This window comes from Leopardus geoffroyi, chromosome C1 (genome assembly GCF_018350155.1).
Source record: "Leopardus geoffroyi isolate Oge1 chromosome C1, O.geoffroyi_Oge1_pat1.0, whole genome shotgun sequence".
NCBI lineage: Eukaryota > Metazoa > Chordata > Mammalia > Carnivora > Felidae > Leopardus > Leopardus geoffroyi.
Genome location: NC_059328.1, coordinates 84,606,451 through 84,626,262, shown reverse-complemented (window position 1 = coordinate 84,626,262; position 19,812 = coordinate 84,606,451).

Here is a 19,812-nt window from a genome sequence, read left to right as displayed (position 1 = left end):
TAGGAGTGGAGGGAAAATCATCGCATACGGAGAAATATGCATGAAGCCCCTGAACTGGGGGAAGCATGGTGTCCTTGAGAAATTGATAGAAAGCCACTGTGAGTGGAGGGCAGAGATGCTTCAGTAGGGAAGGAAAGGTCAGGTAGAGGTTGGCCTAATATGTCCTTATAAGTCATATTAAAAGCAATGGAAAAGCAATGAAAGATTCTAAACTGGGAATGCCATGAACAGATTCTCGCATTTTAAAAATCCTTCTGGCTCTTATGTATGCAATAGGTTTGGGTGAAAGTAGGGCAGGCTTGATAGTTGTAGGAGGTTCTTGTTTGTTTTTTGGAGGTTCTTATAGTGTCCTCTTTATATGGATATTTTGTATACACATCAAACTAGAGAGGGCTAAAGTTTAAACTGGAATGGAATGCTGGTAGTGGGGCTGTTGGGAGTATGTAAATTCAAGATTACAGAGGTAGATAGATGACTACGTAGGTTAAAATCATCCAGACTCTGTGGAAAATTACATGAAGGCTTGAAGAAGATGTGAGTATCAAAGATGACCAGTGGGTGTTTGTGCAATCAAAAGATGATAGTGCCCTTCACTGAGATAGGACACTGCGTAATATCGTGTTGGTTTCTAAAACAATATGTTGCTCTAGTCTCTGCATGGTGGCCTTGTAAAGTCAAATGAAGATTTAAAGACCACACTGTATTACAGGTATTGCTTATTTTTAAGGACTTATGTTTTAAGACTTAGTTTTTGTATTTAAGCCACAGACATTCTCTATAAACAGAAACTCTTGGTTGATTTTATATACTTATTTGATACCTTTATCAAGTTAATCTTGTTAATTTTCCCCACAAATACATATTTACCAATACCTTCTTACCATGAAAACTTTCTTCTTACCTAATAATTATAATTGATGACAACTAAGTGTGTTGTTGTTGTTGTTGTTGTTGTTGCCTCAAATCTAACCTTTGTCTTCTCACTCTATAAGTCATCTGTATACTTGAAGTGCAAAAGGGGAATTTTATTGAATGAGTGGCACACATTTATCACTTTCACATTCATTTCCAGATAATAGAAATTTAAGGATGCCAAGATTCTTTCTTCCCATCTCACTTTTTCACATTATTTCCTGATAGGATATCTTTCTTTTAAGTGAAATTCACAGTGGCATTTATGCTGTACAAACATCACCTCTATCGACTTCCAAAACATTTTCATCAACCCCCCCCAAAAAACGCCTGACAGACATTAAGCAGTTATTCCCCACTTCCACCTCCCAGCCCCTGGCACCCACTAATCTCCTCTCTATTGACAACATGTTACTTTAATAGTTCTTACTAACACTCACTTTTTGTAAAAAATATTTATTTTGAGAGAGAGAGAGAACACATGCCTGTATGTGTGTGCCTGTGCAAATGAGAGAGAGTAGGGAAGGGGCAGAGAGTGGGAGAGAGGGTCCCAAACAGCCTCCATGCTCAGTGCAGAGCCTGACGTAGGGTTTGATCTCACAACTGTGAGATCATGACCTGATCTGATATCAAGAGTCGGACACTTAATGGACTGAGCCATGCAGGTGCCCCAACACCCACTTTTAATTGTAAAAATTATTATATTTCCTCAGAATATACTTAACATTTAATAATATGAAAATTTTGCTCTATAAAATTTGAAAACCTCTCCAGCATAAAATTAATATTGAGATCTAATCTGCAAAGTCGAATTGAATACACAAATTTAAATCTACCAATTGTTTTAAATGTTCAAATTCATTCAACAAACATTAACTGACATCTATATGTTAGGGATTGTTAGGATAAAAAAATAATATAACACATGGTCCTTATATCCAGGATATAAATTTCAGTAAATTTACTTCGTATCTGTGCTGCTGAAGCAAGCACGCAGTAAATTTACTTTGAGTAATCACTTTAAATTCAGTCAGTAGTAAGTTTAAATTCAGAATCCCTCTTATTCCACAGGTAAAGACATTGAGGCCCAGATTCTAGGAAATGTTTCCAAGTTGTGCACTGTCTCAACTAGAAGGAATTTGTTAATCAGAGATGTTAGAGTTATTATTGAGTGTACACAACAGAAAAGGTTCAATGCACTGAAACTGTTCTACAGTCTGCTATGAGCATGATCAGTATACTGGGGTGGGGGGATATAATTGTCTAATGGGATAATTTCAGTGGTTTAACTGGGATAATCCACCTCCTCAATAACACTTAAATGTTGTTTCAAGAAGAGTGCATTTCAAAGTATGAGGATTGAAGTACATATTTCTCAGATAAATAGATGGATGGAGATAGATAGATGATACATGATAGACAGATGATAGATAGATATGAACAGAAAGAGAATATCTTTCTCTTTGTAGTTGCAAACTACTTTGTCACTTTTGAAAAAATAGAGAGGAGGGGGAAGAAATTGATTAATAAGATATGGACAAGATCCTAGGTATCTCCAGTATTTTTTAAAAAGCTGAGGAGTCCTATCACTTAAATCTAAGGACTTTTAGACTCTGCACCTCTCCTTTCTAAACTTTCAACTCCTGGAGGAGAAATTGATTTGCCTCTCTTGGGTCAGGTGTCTGCCAATGGACCGATCAGGTATGATGAGGCTTAGCAGAACAAGGAGAATGGAAAGGCTTTGGGGGAATATTCCACCCAGGACAGGAGTCTTTTCCAGAAAAGGGGAAATAATGTCAGTAGGAAAAATTGCTCAAGAGGTTATCTATTATAAAGATATTAGTGTTTGTTTCATGTGCCATTGGAAAATATATTGTTGAAAAAGGATGAGACATTAGAAGGGTCAGACAACCACATTTTGCAATTAAGTGACTTATCAGACAAGGAAAACCAAAATCAAACAGCTTCAAAACTACTTCACACAATTATCAATTTTCTAAGAAATACAAAACTATAATTAATGAAATGTTTTAATGCATTCTAGCTGTGCTTTTTTCTGTTATTATAGTTATCTATTTTAGAAATTAGAAAATAACAAAAGAATACTAATGCAAAGTTTCAGACATTAGATTTCTGGACTAACAAATGTGATTCCTAAACAAAATACCAATCATATTCTTTGATCGTCTGTGAAAAGTCTTAATTTCTTCTGCATGATCTGATATCCTACCCACATGACCCAGGCAATATGATCTGCAATCTTAGATCATCTTTCTTGTTCCTTTAACTCAAGACCTAGAAAAGGGCCTGAACAGTTTCCATTTTACCTCCTGAAAGCCTGATAGTACCGAAGTAATGGCAAGAAACAGAGATTGAGGCAAGGGACCCTGAAACCTGCTTCAACAATACAGCTCTGGTTTTGTTTGTTTTTCTTATTGGTTTAAGCTTCAGGTTTAGCTTAAAGAAAGGGCTCTGCTGCTACAAATAGTCAAGATCATAAGGAAGAAGAGAGTTGCAGAAGTTTTCCTGATAGAAGAGATTGAGATAGGCCTTGAAAAACACAGGAATTAACAGATGGCAAAAAGGGAAATACAACTCCAGGCAAAGGGAAGAGTATGAATGAAAATTAATCAAGCATATGTAGAGATGGAGAGATAGAACTTTCCTACAATATCCTCTAATCACAATCTCCATCTTTTGACATTCTATTAATGCTTTTCCTTTTCAAGAGCAATACCTAAGATTAAGGGGAAGAAAAGTGAGTAGGGCCTGGGGTCAGAAAACCAGGGTTTAATCATGGTTGTGCTATGTAATGGCTGTGATATTTGACAAATTTTTACCCTTATAAACCTCACCTTTCTTTTTTTAAATTTTTTTAATGTTTATTTTTGAGAGAGACAGAAACAGAGCTTGAGCAGGAGAGGGAGAGGGAGAGAAGGAGACACAGAATCTGAAGCAGGCTCCAGGCTCTGAGCTGTCAGCACAGAGACCAACGTGGGGCTGAAACCCGTGAACTGTAAGTTCATGACCTGAGCCCAAGTCGGACGCTTGACTGACTGAGCCAGCCAGCCACCCCAAACCTCACTTTTCTTATTTGCAAAAGAGATGTTATAATAACACTTGGTTTATAAGGCTGCATTATAGAGCATATGCTCAGTTGAGGAATAAAAACAATGAAAAAATAAACAAGTAAATGTATACCATGCTAACTGGTGATACGGGTTATCAAATAAAGGGAGAGGGAAGATGGTTTGCTTGGGCAGAACCATGGGTAAGGGTGTGATCTGGAGGGCTTCAAAAAGGATGACATTGGAGCAAAGACTTCAATAAGATCATGGGCCAAGCCATACAATTTTCCAGAGGAAGAATGTTTCCAGCAAAGGGAATGACAGATAAAAAGTCTCTTAAGTGGGGGCACATTTGGTGTAACCTAGGAACAGTAAGGAAGCCAGAAGAGCTGAAGCAGAATGACCAAAGTTTGAAAATGGGATCAGAGAGGAAGTTGAGGTGGGGATGGGGGACAGAGAAGTGAAGGTCTTATATGTTGTGACGAGGACTTTGGATCTTACCATGAGAGATATGGGAAACCAGTGGAGGGTTTTGAGCAAAGAAGTGACATAAAACAACATATTTCAAAGAAACTATTTGGGCTCTTCTATGGAAAATGGAGAGCATGGGTAGGTGAAGCAGGGGGACCAGCTGGAAGGTTACTGCAATAATTCAGGTGAAATATAATACAACTCTACAAATTTTATTTACCAATGGTAATGTGAAACATTACCATTATACTTTCTTTTTTCTCCATTGCAACCCAAGAAACACAGGTGACTTTTGAACATTTCCCCCTATTTATTGCTCGATCCAGGAAAAGGAGGAAAGAGACAACTGGCCCACAAAATGCAATTCCCACCAGAACTTTTTAAAAAATGAACTTCTCCAGGCTCTGGTCTGTCCTACTTGACAATGATGCATGGTTATTGGTGCTTGAAAATGGATGGGACTAGGGGCTCCTCAGTCAGTTAAGCTTTAGTTTGGGTCTTTATCTCATTACTTGTGAGTTCAAGCCCCACATAGGGCTCACTGCTGTCAGTGCAGAGTTCAAGACCCACATCAGGCTCACTGTTGTCAGCACAGAGCCCACTTTAGATCTTCTGTCCCCACACCTCTCTGCCCCTTCCCCGCTTGCTTTTACGCACAAAATAATAATAAATAAATCTTAAAAAAAAAGAAAGAAAATGGCTGAAATGCCAGGAATCACAAGGAAGCATTTTAAACATTTTTTTAAATGTTTATTTATTTTTGAGAGAGAGACAGAGCATGAGTGGAAGAGGAGCAGAGAGAGAGGGAGACACAGAATCTGAAGCAGGCTCCAGGCTCCGACCTGTCAGCACAGAGCCTGATGCGAGGCTGGAACTCATGAACCGTGAGATCATGACCTGAGTGAAAGTCGGATGCTCAACCGACTGAGCCACCCAGGTGCCCCACAAGGAAGTATTTTAAATTTTGCTTGTTTATTTCACAAGTACAGAGTTTTCTTTGTTGCACAGAGGCAAGTAAAGAAACATAATTTCTCCCAGGCCAGATTCCTTTTATGCATGCATCTATAGTGAAAAGCACCTTGCTTAGGGAGAGCTGTAACCTCAGAAAACTAGAAAAGAAAACAAAAAGCTGGGTTGAAGAACATTTTATTATAAACTTTATGAAAACATTACCAGTTTAAGAAAAATATAGTATAAGCCAATAATTTTTATTTATTTATTTTAACATTTATTCATTTTCTAGAGATAGAGCATGAGCAGGCAAGGGGCAGAGAGAGAGGGAGACACAGAATCTGAAGCAGGCTCCAGGCTCTGAGCTGTCAGAATAGTGCCCAATGTGGGGCTTGAACCCATGAACCGTGAAATCATGACCTGATCTAAAGTCAGATGCTAAACCAACTGAGCCACTCAAGCTCCCCAAGCCAATAATTTTTAAATAGCACATTAGTACTTGCGCTACTTGGTTTTAACAGGTTGCTGAGGACACAATCATAAATACATGGAAGCCATAAGCTATTGTGTTGAGGTTGTTTCACATAGTTATTCAAATTTTGAAATATGACAACTTTTATAAAAGGTTGCTCTTTCTTATCTCTAAATACTTATTTTTCTGTTCAGTGTTTTGCAAAGGTGGACAAGGAAAGGATTCTTCAGTTGTTTCTTTTTCTATCTTTAACATAGATCTGATACAGTCCAAAAGCTTTCATCCAGGGCTAGCTTAAATGCCACACATAGCCAAACCTATGATCTTCCAAAGTTCCAGGTTCAGGGAAAGCTGCAGTGAAGAATATTATTTTGGACACAGCTTAAAGAACTGCAAGTAGTTCTGTTGTTACAAAATAGAGTCACCTCATTTGCCCTTCATTTTAAAAGAAGCTGGTGATGATTTTAGAAGTTATTTTCCGTAGCTACTCGGCACTCATTGGCATTCATCCTGCCACCTCATCTTCACAGTATTTACCACTGAGACTTCTATGTTACAGGAAACCACACTTCCAAAAAATTGCCATTTCCCAAATTTCACTAAAATGACTCAGTTACTGCCTGAGTTTTCTGACTTTGTCACCAAACTACTCTCATTTCTCTACAACCTCCCTTTTAGTGAAAATTGGAGCTGCAAATATTCCATTTCTAGTCCCACTGCTTGCCGAGTAATTTTTTTCAATAGACAGTTACTACTCCAGGTACTCCATAATTTTTCCAGGAAACACAATCATAGAGGATAGAGGTATACAATTAGGATTGGGGGGGGGGGGAGGGTGGGGTATAAAAATAGGAATCAAGATACAGATCAGTAGAAGAATCAGTATAGGTACACAAACTTCTATTTCCATGTTTCCCATTGAAAAACTACCACAGAAAATTAATCCATTTGCCAATAAATGCAGCACCCAAAACTCGACAAAAAACAGAACTGGAAAGTCGGAATAAACTTTCCATTCTTTGGAAGGCCTTGTGAGTAACAAAAGCCAATATTATGGTAAATTATCTTCATGTGTATAGCCTGTGCATATTATTGAATCTATTTACTTATCCTAAAGATTTCTAGTTAGAAAAAGAACATAGGATTAGAGCAAAAAGATAGGTTTAAGCCTAATTGTATGGCTTTGATCAACCATTTAGGTTTTCATTGATTCTTGGTCCTTTATTTTTAAAGGACCTATGCATATATAAATTTAGTATCATATATGTGTATATATGATATGTATAAATATATACATACATCTCATAGGATTGATATAAGAATCAAATGGATTACAGATGCAAAAAACTCTTGAAACCACCAAAATACTTAATATATTTTGTCTGTTTATTATAACTTAAAAAAAACTAACAAATTGCCCTTAAAAAAGGATAGAATTGTCAGAACTTTGAAGGATAAAAATTTCACACAGTGTCTTCTGGATTTGATTGTATAATTTGTACACAATTTGTTTTAGTTCTTTCTAGCATATTTAAGTTAAATTAAACCTTCTTAAACTAAAAAAAGAGATCTATTTATCTTTCTCTTGTGGACAGAATAGGAAAGATAAAAGGCAAGCCTCCTGATGAATTATTCTTCACATTAACTGCATCAGAAGCAGTAATTTATCTTAATATTTCCAGATAGTATATATTATTGTTCAACACTTATTCACTCCCTGCCTACACCCAAGACTTCTATGGGGAGAGCATTTCCTTAACCCTCAAATGTTGCCATGGCACTTGTTCCATGTTCCATCCAATTGGTGGGAGTGAGAGTGTGCCCGTTCCAAAATTAGTCCTTAAGAGAAAACAGTTCTTATGATGGCCTCTCTGGGAGCTTCTGATCTTCAAACAAAAATTATCTGCCCAGATATGTGCTGCACTTCCTGTCTGGGCCTAGAATGTGACACATGGAGCACAGCACCGTCCCCAGCTGCTTTGCCACCTGTGAATATGAGTGCTGTGGTTGTACGCTACTGAGTTGTAGGGTATTTGTTAGGCTACGTTATTAGGGCAACAGATAATTATTATAGCTGGTTACTACTAGCACTTACTGAGAAATCTTTTGGGGACTACAAGACCTAAATGGGCCTGCTGACTCCTTCTCCCCAATCTAGTCTTTGGAGAGCACACTGGAGGGAAATTTTGAGTCTCCAGAGTAGAACATTAGTACCCAGACCACTTATCCTGTTGGGGAGCAAGAGGTAAAGGAAAAAAAAAGACCAAATATCCCCGGTTTAGAAGTTGAAGTAATTGAAAGCCACTGAATTGAGAAAAAACACCAGGCAAAACATCAGGTTACCCTCTGGGGGGAGGAATGAAGGGGGTGAAGCAAGCAGCTGTTAGTGTTCAGGGACCATCCTTCTTTTTGGAAACTAGATAATTAAGAGTTGAAAGGTATACAACACACACATGCACTTCGTGTCCTTAATACACTGGACTTGACTATTAAGCCTATGGCCAAGCAGGCTGTGGCTATGCACCTGGGAGATGAAAGTCAGCAGTTTATAGGCAGTCTTGCTTTTAGCAGGGTTCAGGACATACTACCCCCAAATATGGCACTTTGGCATAATGAATACTTCAAGCTGAAGGAATCTGGAAAATGGCAGGTGCCAGAAAGATTTTTCTGACCTTCTCCTGAAGCAAGTCATAAGCTCCTCGTGTGAGAGATGTCCTCCTTATACCTGGAGGAAGGGAACATCCTTATCTCTGAGGATGGAGGGGTCCCAAGAGGAAGGGGCAGGCCTTGCTGTTTCCCCAGTTTACTACCCTTAGCTCAGACCTCTTTTCATCCTACCACATTTTTTCACAACTCTCCGCTCTTTGTCAAACCAGCATAAAAACAGTTTTCTTCAGGGCTTCATTTCCTTAGGAAGTCTCTCCTGTTGCACAAAACTTATATTAAATAAATATGTATGCTCTTCTCTTGTTAATCTGTCTTTTAGTATAGGGCCCCTAGCTATGCACTTAGAAGGGTACAGGAAAAAGATATTTCTCCTTTCTTATACTTTCATCATCATATAACCATTCCCCTGCATGTAACCACTGCCCTTCCCTTAATCTTTCTGGTGGGCAGCAGAGGTTTGGTCCAGGATGACTCTAAAATGAGTCACTAGTTGACATTATCACTCTGAACCCAAGGTAATGCTGTGCTCGAAGCCAAAAAGCGTTTCTTTATGTCGTATTTCAGACTATAACTACACATCTGATCCAATGCGGTAATGAAATTAAGATATTCCAGTAATAAAGAAAACATCCCAGAGATGCTGCAAAATTTCTACTATAAACCCTGTCATTTTACCAAATTCCCAGAGAGAAAATACCTCTCAACTTGGAATCTTTTTAAGTCCAAAGTTAAAGTCAAAAATAAATCCAAGTCTGATATAAAAGTCTCTTGTCGAATGAATAAAATATTCAAAGAAATAAAAGTCTTTAATCCATTCTCTAAAGTGCCCTGTTTTGCTCAGGATCAGCTGGGGAAGTTTTCCACATTGGGTGGATCTGGGGTCCCCTCAGCTGCTGAGTTAATGGAATGAGTGATTATTTCAGGGCCTCAGAGGCAACTATATAGTCCTTGACCTTAGTCTAAAGAAGCCCAAATATTTCTTTTTTTTTAATTTTTTTTAATGTTTGTTTATATTTGAGAGAGAGAGAGGAGAGAGAGAGCAAGTGGGGGAGGGGCAGAGAGAGAGGGAGACACAGAATCTGAAGCAGGCTCCAGGCTCTGAGCTGGCAGCACACAGCCCGATGTGGGGCTCAAACCCACAAACTGTAAGATCATGATCTGGGCTGAAGTCAGACATCCAACCAACTGAACTATCCAGGTGCCCCAAGAAGCCCAAATATTTCAAAGTATATGCATCAGATTTTATAAATGTGCTCCTACACTGAAGATTTAAAAATGATTGACTCCAGGAGTCCCTGAAGGAACTCTCCAGGCAGCACTGTGACACTCTCTCTGCTTTTTTTCAGGGTGATCATAACATCAGCACAGGCTCGATGGTGTCTGGGCAAAGGGGGGTGGGTGAAGGAAAATTTTGATGTTAGCCTTATTCTGTATGTGTTTGCCAGAGTCAATGACCAGTGACCTAAAATTTATTTGGGAAAAATCTCCTAGAAAGAGTTTCATTTGGGCAGTTATCATCTTTTAGAAAAAACTCTTCCTTTGTGCAAAATCCTTTAATTTCCATTTTGCCTTTGAACACTGAGTTTCTGGCACCATCAAGATGTGTGTGGATGGTGAGTTCTATCTATACAATCTCTTGTGAGCATTGGTGGTCCTATGGCATTGTGGCCATTACCCTGCCTTTTGCCATGGACTTGCTTAAACCTACAAAATTATCTATTAGGAAGGTTTTCTCTTCATTCCTACATTTGGTCAAATGGAGAAATCCCTCCATGGATCCTTGAACTGTAGCTGCTACGAATGCTTCTGAAGCTTGTATCCCCAAGGGCTAAGAAGGCCCAATACCTCTCCCCTGGCTCCACTAGGTTATATAAAAATTGGAATTGAGAAACCTAAAGCCATGGTGAGAGCTGACATAATTAGGGAATCCAGACCAATTAGAGACCACAGAGCAAGATGTGACTCTGGAGCCTCTAAACCAGTCACAAAGACCCAAGATTTGTCCCTGCACAGGGCCACAGATGCAGAATAGGATCCGAGCAGTTTTCTAACATTGCCTCTCTAGGCCCAGCACTAGCAATTTAAAGCCAGAAATTCACTGGTTCACAGGGATATCTGCCAGTTTGCAGTTAAAAGTAGCAAATATTATGCTGCCTATCAATCCATGAAAACAGTTGAATCCCAAATCAGCCTACCCTGCAATGCCAGGCCAAGCTGTCCCCACATATCTCAGAATCAAGCTGCAACATCCAAGGCCTGTGAGGACTTCCTTCTGTTTGGTTAAGGCCACTTACCTCTGGGCAAACCTGGGGTAACCTCTAAAGGCACCAAGGTCAGAAGCCTGCATGGCTCAGGTGCTTAATGTCTGCCTTAAAGCTATTGGCTCAGGCTGTCGCCATTAACAGCCATGGGTACACCTGTAAAAATATAGTGAGCTACATACCAGCACCACCTACTAGGGTCAGAAACCCAAATAGTCTACACTTAGTCAAGCGACAGCAAAGCTTGAAGACACCCACTCTAACTAGACTAGAAGTCTGCCTTTTTTTCTTTTTAAAGCTAACTGCCAAACCTTGTTGATCTTTCAGAGATTTGGCCCATGTACCAAAACACTGCTTATTTATGAGACCATAGTGGGTTTTCTACCACTGAACACCACACCACCTTCCCACATTGCCTCAAATCAGAAAGCCTTATCCCAGAAAGCCTCGCCAGACAGCAGATGCCTGCGGGAGGGACATAGTGTTTAGTACAAATTCACTGTGTATTGAGTGTAGACCAGAGACATGCTCTCTGCAGACAAGCCAGTCCTGGGCGGGGAGGGAGAGAGAAATGGGCAGAGCTAAACCCAGTTCTTCCTGCCCAACCCACTGATAGTGGAGAGGAGTTGCCTTCAGCAGAGTTCTTGGGAAGTCCAGAAGGAAGGGAAGAATAATTATGGTGCAAGAATCTAAAGATGTTTATTTTTTTCCTAGCATCCTTTGTTAAAAAAATCACTTTCTTCCACTGACTGGATGTACAATTTCTTCCATTGCTAAATTTACATATATTCATGGACCTGTGGTTGTTTATTCATTCACTAATTCCAAAACAGTTAAATTACAGAAGTGTTAAGTACTTATTTTCAAATATTTAACTAGGTCTGTCTCCCCTCTTGCTCTTTTCCTCACATTGTTTTAATGATTTTTAATATGTTAATTTCCCCAGATTAAAAAATATCACTCAGTGTTTGAAATCACATTATAGATTTGGCATGGAATTCTAATACAATGATCAGACATTTTATACCATTTACTTATTTGTATTTTTTTCTTGCAACTTCTAGGTTTTAAAAGTCCAAAAGAGCGAGGAACACTTATTTTCACCTCTGCATTTCATACAACAGTTTTTACATATGTTAAGTGATGGGAGCAATAAGCTTTTTATAAATACATGATTCTTTTTACATCAATGCCCTTTTTACGAAAGAAAGAAAGAAAGAGAGAGAGAGAGAGAGAGAAAGAAAGAAAGAAAGAAAGAAAGAAAGAAAGAATCCTCTACCTGGATTCTCTTTTCACACCTTGTCTTTTGCTATATTCTGTTTATTTGTCCAAACCCACCTAAAACATTGCCTCCTGTGGAAAGCCTACACTATACCTGCCCAGTCAGAGTCTCAGTCTCTCCTCTATGTCTCTGTGTTACTACCTGTAAGTCTCTATTATGTCCTTTATCATCTTTTACTGTGTATATAGTTATCTCTTCTAGACTTACTAAGTTAGACTTCTTGATAGAGGGACTGTGGTATTCAACTTTTTTTTTTCACCCAGCATATTTCCTGATGATATAACATGGTTTTCAATATGTGTTTGGTAAATGAATAAATGCAATGAATGAAAATTGCTTTTCCTTTGTAATATTTATTATAATTGAAAATAATTAAATCATATTTGGCATAATTCTTTTTTTTTTTTGATGAATGCCTTCCCCATTAGATAGCACACTTCACAGTCAGAGACCATGATGGTGTTGTTTACCATTGTATCCTCAGGGTCTGGCATAGAGTGGTTCATTAATAAATATTTATTGAATAAATTAATATTATAAATTAATAATATCATATTAATATTCTGATGAGGCTATATAAAATATTCATATGAAAGGTTTGCATAGAGAAATTGCTGTACAAATGATCAACTGATATTTCAGGAAAAGAAATACCATTTTATGATGTTTTGAGAAATTAAATTCCTTCTTTTAAAAGTCATCAAGAGACTGTGACCATAGAAGATGTCCTTCAGCAATGTAATATCTTTATTTTGCTCTAAGTCAAATTATGATGGGAAATCTACCCATAAAACATTTATATGGTGCATATAAATAGGCTGTTAGCGAGAGAAACAGCAGCCAACAGGTTTATCCTGTCAACAGAAATTTATTAACATGGCAAATAGATAAAATAACATATAAAATGAACCATAATCCTGCGTCATTTTCATTTCAACGGTCACTTCCAGAAGAAACTTTGCCATCATTGCATTTAAATGTTTATTTACATTTAGAGTTAAATATTTATAGTTTTTTTTTTAATAAAGAGGGGTCTGCAGAATCATCAAATATTTTTAAAATGACTTTCCAGGGAAATATATCCAGAGCAGCACACTTTGAAGGGAAAGTAATTCTGAAAATAAAGAAATCACAGGCATTCTGTGAATATGATGGAAAATATATAGATGCCATTATGGAATAACGGACTAGCCATCAGTCATCAGGAAGTTACTATTGCTAATGTATAATACATTGTACTTAATACATGATCACATATATTATCCTTGTATGATTAACTGCAAGCATGGATTGTAATACTAATATCCCAGTAAACATTTAATTTGAAATAAACCTTTCTAGATCCTACGAAGAATAAATTTGAACACTAAATTCTAAGTCCTCTTTGGAAAACTTAGTTAAGATTCATTAATACTAATAATAGCTAATATTTATTGAGAAATCACTGTGCATCAGGCATTGTTCAAATCAATTTACACAGGTTACCCCGTTATTTGGTCTTTATTATGACCTATGCAGAAGTAATGCTATTATTACCCTCTGATTAGAAAGGGGTCTAAGGCTCACATTAATCCACGTATGACAAGGCCTGTGTTACTAAAGTCAGCAAGTGGCAGAGCTGGAGCTTGGAGTCTGTTTTGACTGTCACAGTAGATTTTAACCACCGTGCTCTATTCTGTAAACCAAACTGTTAATGTAAGGAACAGATCTGGCTGAAAACTTGATCCAGAGACGGTTAAAAATACATTTGAATGTGAATACATTTTGGCATGGTATCACTTTATAGCTCTTTGCATTTTTGCATTTTTCATTCTCTCTATTGCCTGATTACTCAGATGATTTTGCTTAGTACATTTAGTTCATCTTCCTGGCCACAGAAGACATTTGATTTTGAGACTCCTCTTCTATCACATCAAAGAGGTCCAAGAGAATAGTAAATGTTGGAGTCTAGGAGGGAAAATGAAAGGGCCTATGATTAAAAAGACTAGTTGGAAATCCAGCTCAAGTATCACTTTAAGGCTCTAAATAACGTCTGTGTCTATATCTATATATGTATCTATCAACAATTCCATCTAAATTGGGATTTAGTGTAGACCTCATTTAGTTTTGATAATGGTAGCAATTTTTTGTATGCAGATACCTCAATTTGGGATTACAGAAAATGGAACTGATTTAGAGGACACATAGGCGTTTTGTGATCTGGATTAGGAGACATCTGGTAGGGAGCAACTGAATAAAAGCACTATAATAAGAAAAGCAAGTATAATTTGAGATACAGAGCTTTATAATAGAAAAGGCCTACGCTTTGGTGTCGGGATGACCTAAATAAAAATCTCAGAGTTTCTATTTAATAACTCTAACCTCTGGGAAACACCCTAACCATTCTGCTTTACTTTTTGCCTATAGAGTGGTGGGAAGAGCAGAACATTCCTTCTCTACTAGGAAGAGTTTATGGAATGCTGAAATGTAGTTCATTTAATTTTTTGTACCTTAACTTTATTTTTTTTTAATTTTTTTAACATTTATTTATTTTTGAGACAGAGAGAGAGAGAGCATGAACAGGGAAGGGTCAGAGAAAGAGGGAGACACAGAATCTGAAACAGGCTCCAGGCTCTGAGCTGTCAGCACAGAGCCCGACGCAGGGCTCGAACCCACAGACTGCGAGATCATGACCTGAGCCGAAGTCGGACGCTTAACCGACTGAGCCACCCAGGCGGCCCTGTACCTTAACTTTCTGACAGATGTAGAAACTATGATTTTTGTAGTTCACCGTGTTTTTTTTTTTTTCTTTTGAATTGTCCTTTCTGCTCTTAAGCCCATGAAATGATTTTCATTTTCAATATTGTATTTTTTCAGTTGTAGAATTTTCATTTATTGTTTTGTGTTGTTAATATTTTTGCTAAAATTCTCTATGTATTCATGCTTATTGTTCACCTTTTCCACTTAACACATGAACATATTTATAGTAGTTATTTTAAAGTTGTTGTCTGTTGTTTCTAATCTCTGGAATATCTTTGGGTCTGCTTCTATTGACCATTCTTTGTTTTGAGAATGGATCACCTTTTTGTGCTTCTTTGCATGTCTTATAATTTATATTTGAGATATTGGTACAATAAGCAAACAATAGTAGAGACTGAATAAATGATATTTACCCCAATTGAAGGGTATGCTCCTTCCTGTAATCCATGATTGAACTGAGTTCTGGAAGAGGTTACAGTTTGGGTAAATTACAAGCCACTACTGGTTCCAAATAATTTGATGACCCAATTAGAATTCTCCCTCAAGTAGTACTTGGGATTTAAGCACCAATAAAAATCTTGAGATGTCTTAGGGCTTGACAGTCATGTTTTTAAGTCACCAAAAGGCTTTCTCTGCACTCTACCCCACCTTTTAGTAGTCCAGAGATCTCTCTGTCCTCCTTCTGTTCTTTAGCCTTTAGTGAGCTCTGCTATGCTTTCAGTGAAGGCTCCATGAACTTGGTGGGATTTCTTTAGACCCTGCTGTTACTTTTTTCAGCCTTTGCCCTGTATACTGGTGAAGATCTCATGAGAAAGAATTGACAGATGGGTACAGACTCTCTCTGTATCTGGAGCTCCTCAAGGTTCTAATCTGCTATGCCAAACTATATGTGGCCTTTAAAAGTTTGGCTATTTTCTCCTTACCCTGTAAATCGCACTATGTTGGACTTAACATCTTCTCCCATTGTGTTTCCTGAGATGAACATAATAGGCAATTTCTTCTCTCTTAGGAGGAGCTTATGAAGTTCTGAAATTTAGTTCCATTAATTTTTTTGTGTATTTTACCTCCCTTTTGGTTGTTAAAAAACGATATAAATTTTATAGTTCATCCTTTTTGTTCTGGTTGAAGCAATAAATTCGTGACTTTTCTACATTTTGAGTGAAGAAATCTTACCTTAACCATTCTGAGTCATCTTTGGAAAGGGAATCTTTATGAAGATTTACATATAGCATGCAAAAATCTACTTAATATGGTGTCTGACATTGGTAAGGGCTTGATAAATATTAATGTCCTTTCTCCATGAAGTCGGATATCAAGGGATGCCAAGTAAAAAAAGGAACAGCTGTGTGGGTTTTGCATGAATAGTATTTGGAAGGGGTTAAATTTGGAAGACAGAGAGGACTGATTGACAGAAAGGAATAATAAAAACTGAGTTTTTATCTGCTTCATTTATTTCTTTCAACCAATACTTATAAAAAGCATTCTTATGGACTGTGCTTATGGTATAGATCATCCTTAAAGAGACTTCTAAACTAGAGATCTTGTGCTCATCTATTATTTAGTCCTATGAATGTATCCATTATATTCTACAGAAACAAAGATGGTTATTTTCACTTAGGTATTTGTTTGAAAGGAAATGGGAGATGAAGTGGGAGTTGTGGAAACATAACAGAATCTGATAAAGAGAAAACTAAACTAAGGAGCTAAACAAGCACAATGGGTGGCAAATTAAAGGGGAGGAAGACTCTCCACAATCAAGGACAGCAGACAATAGCTGACAGTGTTTGTGTCTCAAGGAAGGAAACGAATTTATAAACACCTTCTTGTTATGTACTAGAAAAGAGCTACAGATCAGTGAGGATTCACGTCAGCGGTCCACACCTGGATGGATGAATTGGCTTACTGAGAAGTGGGGGAAAGATGAAACGGGGAGGCTGCATTGTCAGTTACATCTAATCCTGCCTGCTTTCTCTTGATGGTGTGGATTTGCTCAGACCAAAAAGAGTCTTTTTGTTCAAACTGCTTTTCTCTCTCCGGGATAGCCAGATGGGTGACCCCAATAGGAAGATGAAGTAAACCTTTATGTATTAGGTTGTTGTGGAACGAAAGAATTACATGTCGGTGTGTGTGAATTTCATATCATCCAGCTTCCCCGTGAATACATGATTCACAGAAACCAAAGAAGAACAGGGAAATAAAAAAGCAAAGCAAAAAAAAATAAGAGAGTCTCGCACATTTTATTTGGGTCAGTAACAAACTAAAAGCTCAATGAATTGAAATCCTGTGGGAGTGGGATCAGGACAGAATTTATCCGTTTGCAATCTTGACCTATCAGCTATGAGGTTTCCCAGCTGCAGGCAACATCAGTCTTTGCTCTCCAGAGGCAGCAGCTGGGCTCGCATTGTCCCTTCTACAATTTCCTGCTGGATCTGGGAGCATTTGATTAAAAACAAAACCGAACAAACCTTAAAGTGCATATACTTATATGCACATATACCTTAAAGTGCATAAAGGCCAGATACTTTATTTATCCAAAAGGCACTTTTTTTTTTCATGCGTGAGAGTTACGCTGTGTCATCCTGCGCTGCAGCCACTTTATATCCTTTTCCTCCTCCTTAATTTCCTGTAATTCCATGGATGGAAACATTGCATCAGAAGCGTGTATCTCTGTGTAACTCTCTAAAATGGGGAATTAAGAGTCTCTCGATTGCATGATATTCTTTGCTGAATATCATACCACAAAGGCTCTTTCAATTACAGATATCACTTCTAACTAGTGTGTCTGAGGCAATCACTACTCTAGGAAGCACAAATATGTTTTGAGTGTTTAATTAATTTATAGGCCACTGACCTTGGTAGCTGTTTCATAACTTACCCTCCTCTGTCTACTGAAAACCATACTCCCCTAAACTTACCTGAATCCCGACACATATCACATTGCATTTTAATTGGGAGATGTCAGGCTAGAGGAAAAAGTACATGGGCCTTGTTATTAACAATACCAACTCCGATACTACATGTGTGACGTTAGGCAAGTTACTCTAAGATTCATTCCCTTTACTTATAAAATAGATGTAATAATAAGCTTTCTGTTCCAAATTTTTAGGGGAAGGGAGTTAGTGTCAAGCAGAAGTAGATGGCACTACACTGGGCTGTCTTAGGATTTTTCTTTTTTATCTTGTTTCAGATTCCTTCCCATATTAACTCACCAATTTCTAAGCCTTCTTTGGGGCCAAACAGGACATCATAGTCATACTTTCTTTCCAGACAAGGTAGCTTATTCATCATTTCTCTGATGCATACCTTCCTTATGCTCTCAGATTGGCTCTGGTTTAAATATTTGATAATCCTCATTTATGGAATTTATAAGAGCAAAAGATCCAACCACTTGTGATCTGTGAGGCTTGGATGAGGGACACCTAAGAAGACATTCTGCCTTATTTCCCTATTTAGGGTTGTTGGTGGACATTAAATAACCCCTGCTGGTGGCTGTGCACACCAGAGATCCAGAGGGAAGAAGTAGTAGAATTTATGAATTTCCAAATAAGCAGATAAAGAAGAATAAAACTTTGCTACCTAAGGAATGTGGTTCTTAAAGATGAAGAAAAAACAAAATGAAGTAATAACAAATTCAAAAGCCCAAAATTCCATATTTATAGAATTTGATGTACCATTTTAATGAAAAGTGTCTGAGTCTGCCCTATTTCCAGAGAAACTTGGTCTCTTGAGTGAACACTTAACCAATCTAATATCAACCCCTGTTTGTATGGCAGTATGGTCTGCTTTATCCATTCTGTATTTAAATAGTATGTAAAAAGTAAATGATAGTTATTAATTAAGAGAGGAAGAGTCCTTAAAGGAACCAGGATCCTAAATAAACAGTGACTACACCCTTACCAATTTCATGAAGGAGAGATGGAGTGTTCAGGGGAAACAATATTGGCAAAGAAACACTCTACTATTGTCTTAAATTTAGGCCTCTATTCCTATATAGTTCTAGTTCTTCAAAGAATTAAATTTTTTCCCTATGATAGTGTAGGGACCCAACAAGTCAATGGCCTCCTCTGTTTTCCCCAAGTTCTTGCATCTCACCATCCCAACAGCAAGGAAAAAGAAATCCAGAACACACACATCAGAGAGAAAAGAAAAACATACTGACTTCAACATCTAGAGTGTACTGTCCAACACTGCTCTCCCTAGGCTTTCCTCTACTGGGCAGTCACAAGCAATCCCAGAGCCCACCTCATTTAACCAACTGTGACTTTGGAAAAACATCCTGTAAGTTGACAATGAAAGGAAACATACATGGTAATGGCTGGCTGGACCTTTTTCCAAGAAGTAGTGGCATTGCCTTATTTCCATACCAGCTCCTGGGAAGAACTACATCTAATAAGAAATCTGGGGCCTCGACTTGAATCTACTTCCCCTTTGAAAAAAAAAATCTACAGTGACGTGTATTGTACATCTCCATTTTCTATTCCACATACATATTTCTAACCTTTTCTTATTTCTGTATTCTAGAAGAACAAGGAAGTTTTTCTCTCAGTCACTGAACTGCCTTTCTATAGCTTCAGTTCTGCTTTTTATGACCTCAATTGTGAATTTAAATTGTCCATATTTCATCGTAAGTTTCTAACATTTTAAATTAGCCTACTTACATGTGCTTAGCAATCATTCATTAAATTCTAGATTATTTTACTGCCCTGATATTGGTTCTTGGCCCATTCTAACTGTGAGATTATATAATTGTGGTAAGCAATTACTTAAAATTTAGTGATGACAAATTGATGTTACTTGTGAAAGTTACAATATCTAATTTTCAATGTATATGAGGACAAAAAGGGGTATAATAACTTATACACCTCCTTGTTACAGTATAATGTTTCTAAAGTACAAGGATACTGAATGAGATAGAAGAATATCTCCAAGAATGTAGACCTCAAAATATAAAAAATACAAAAGAGAGTGATGAGACATGGAAAATCAAAT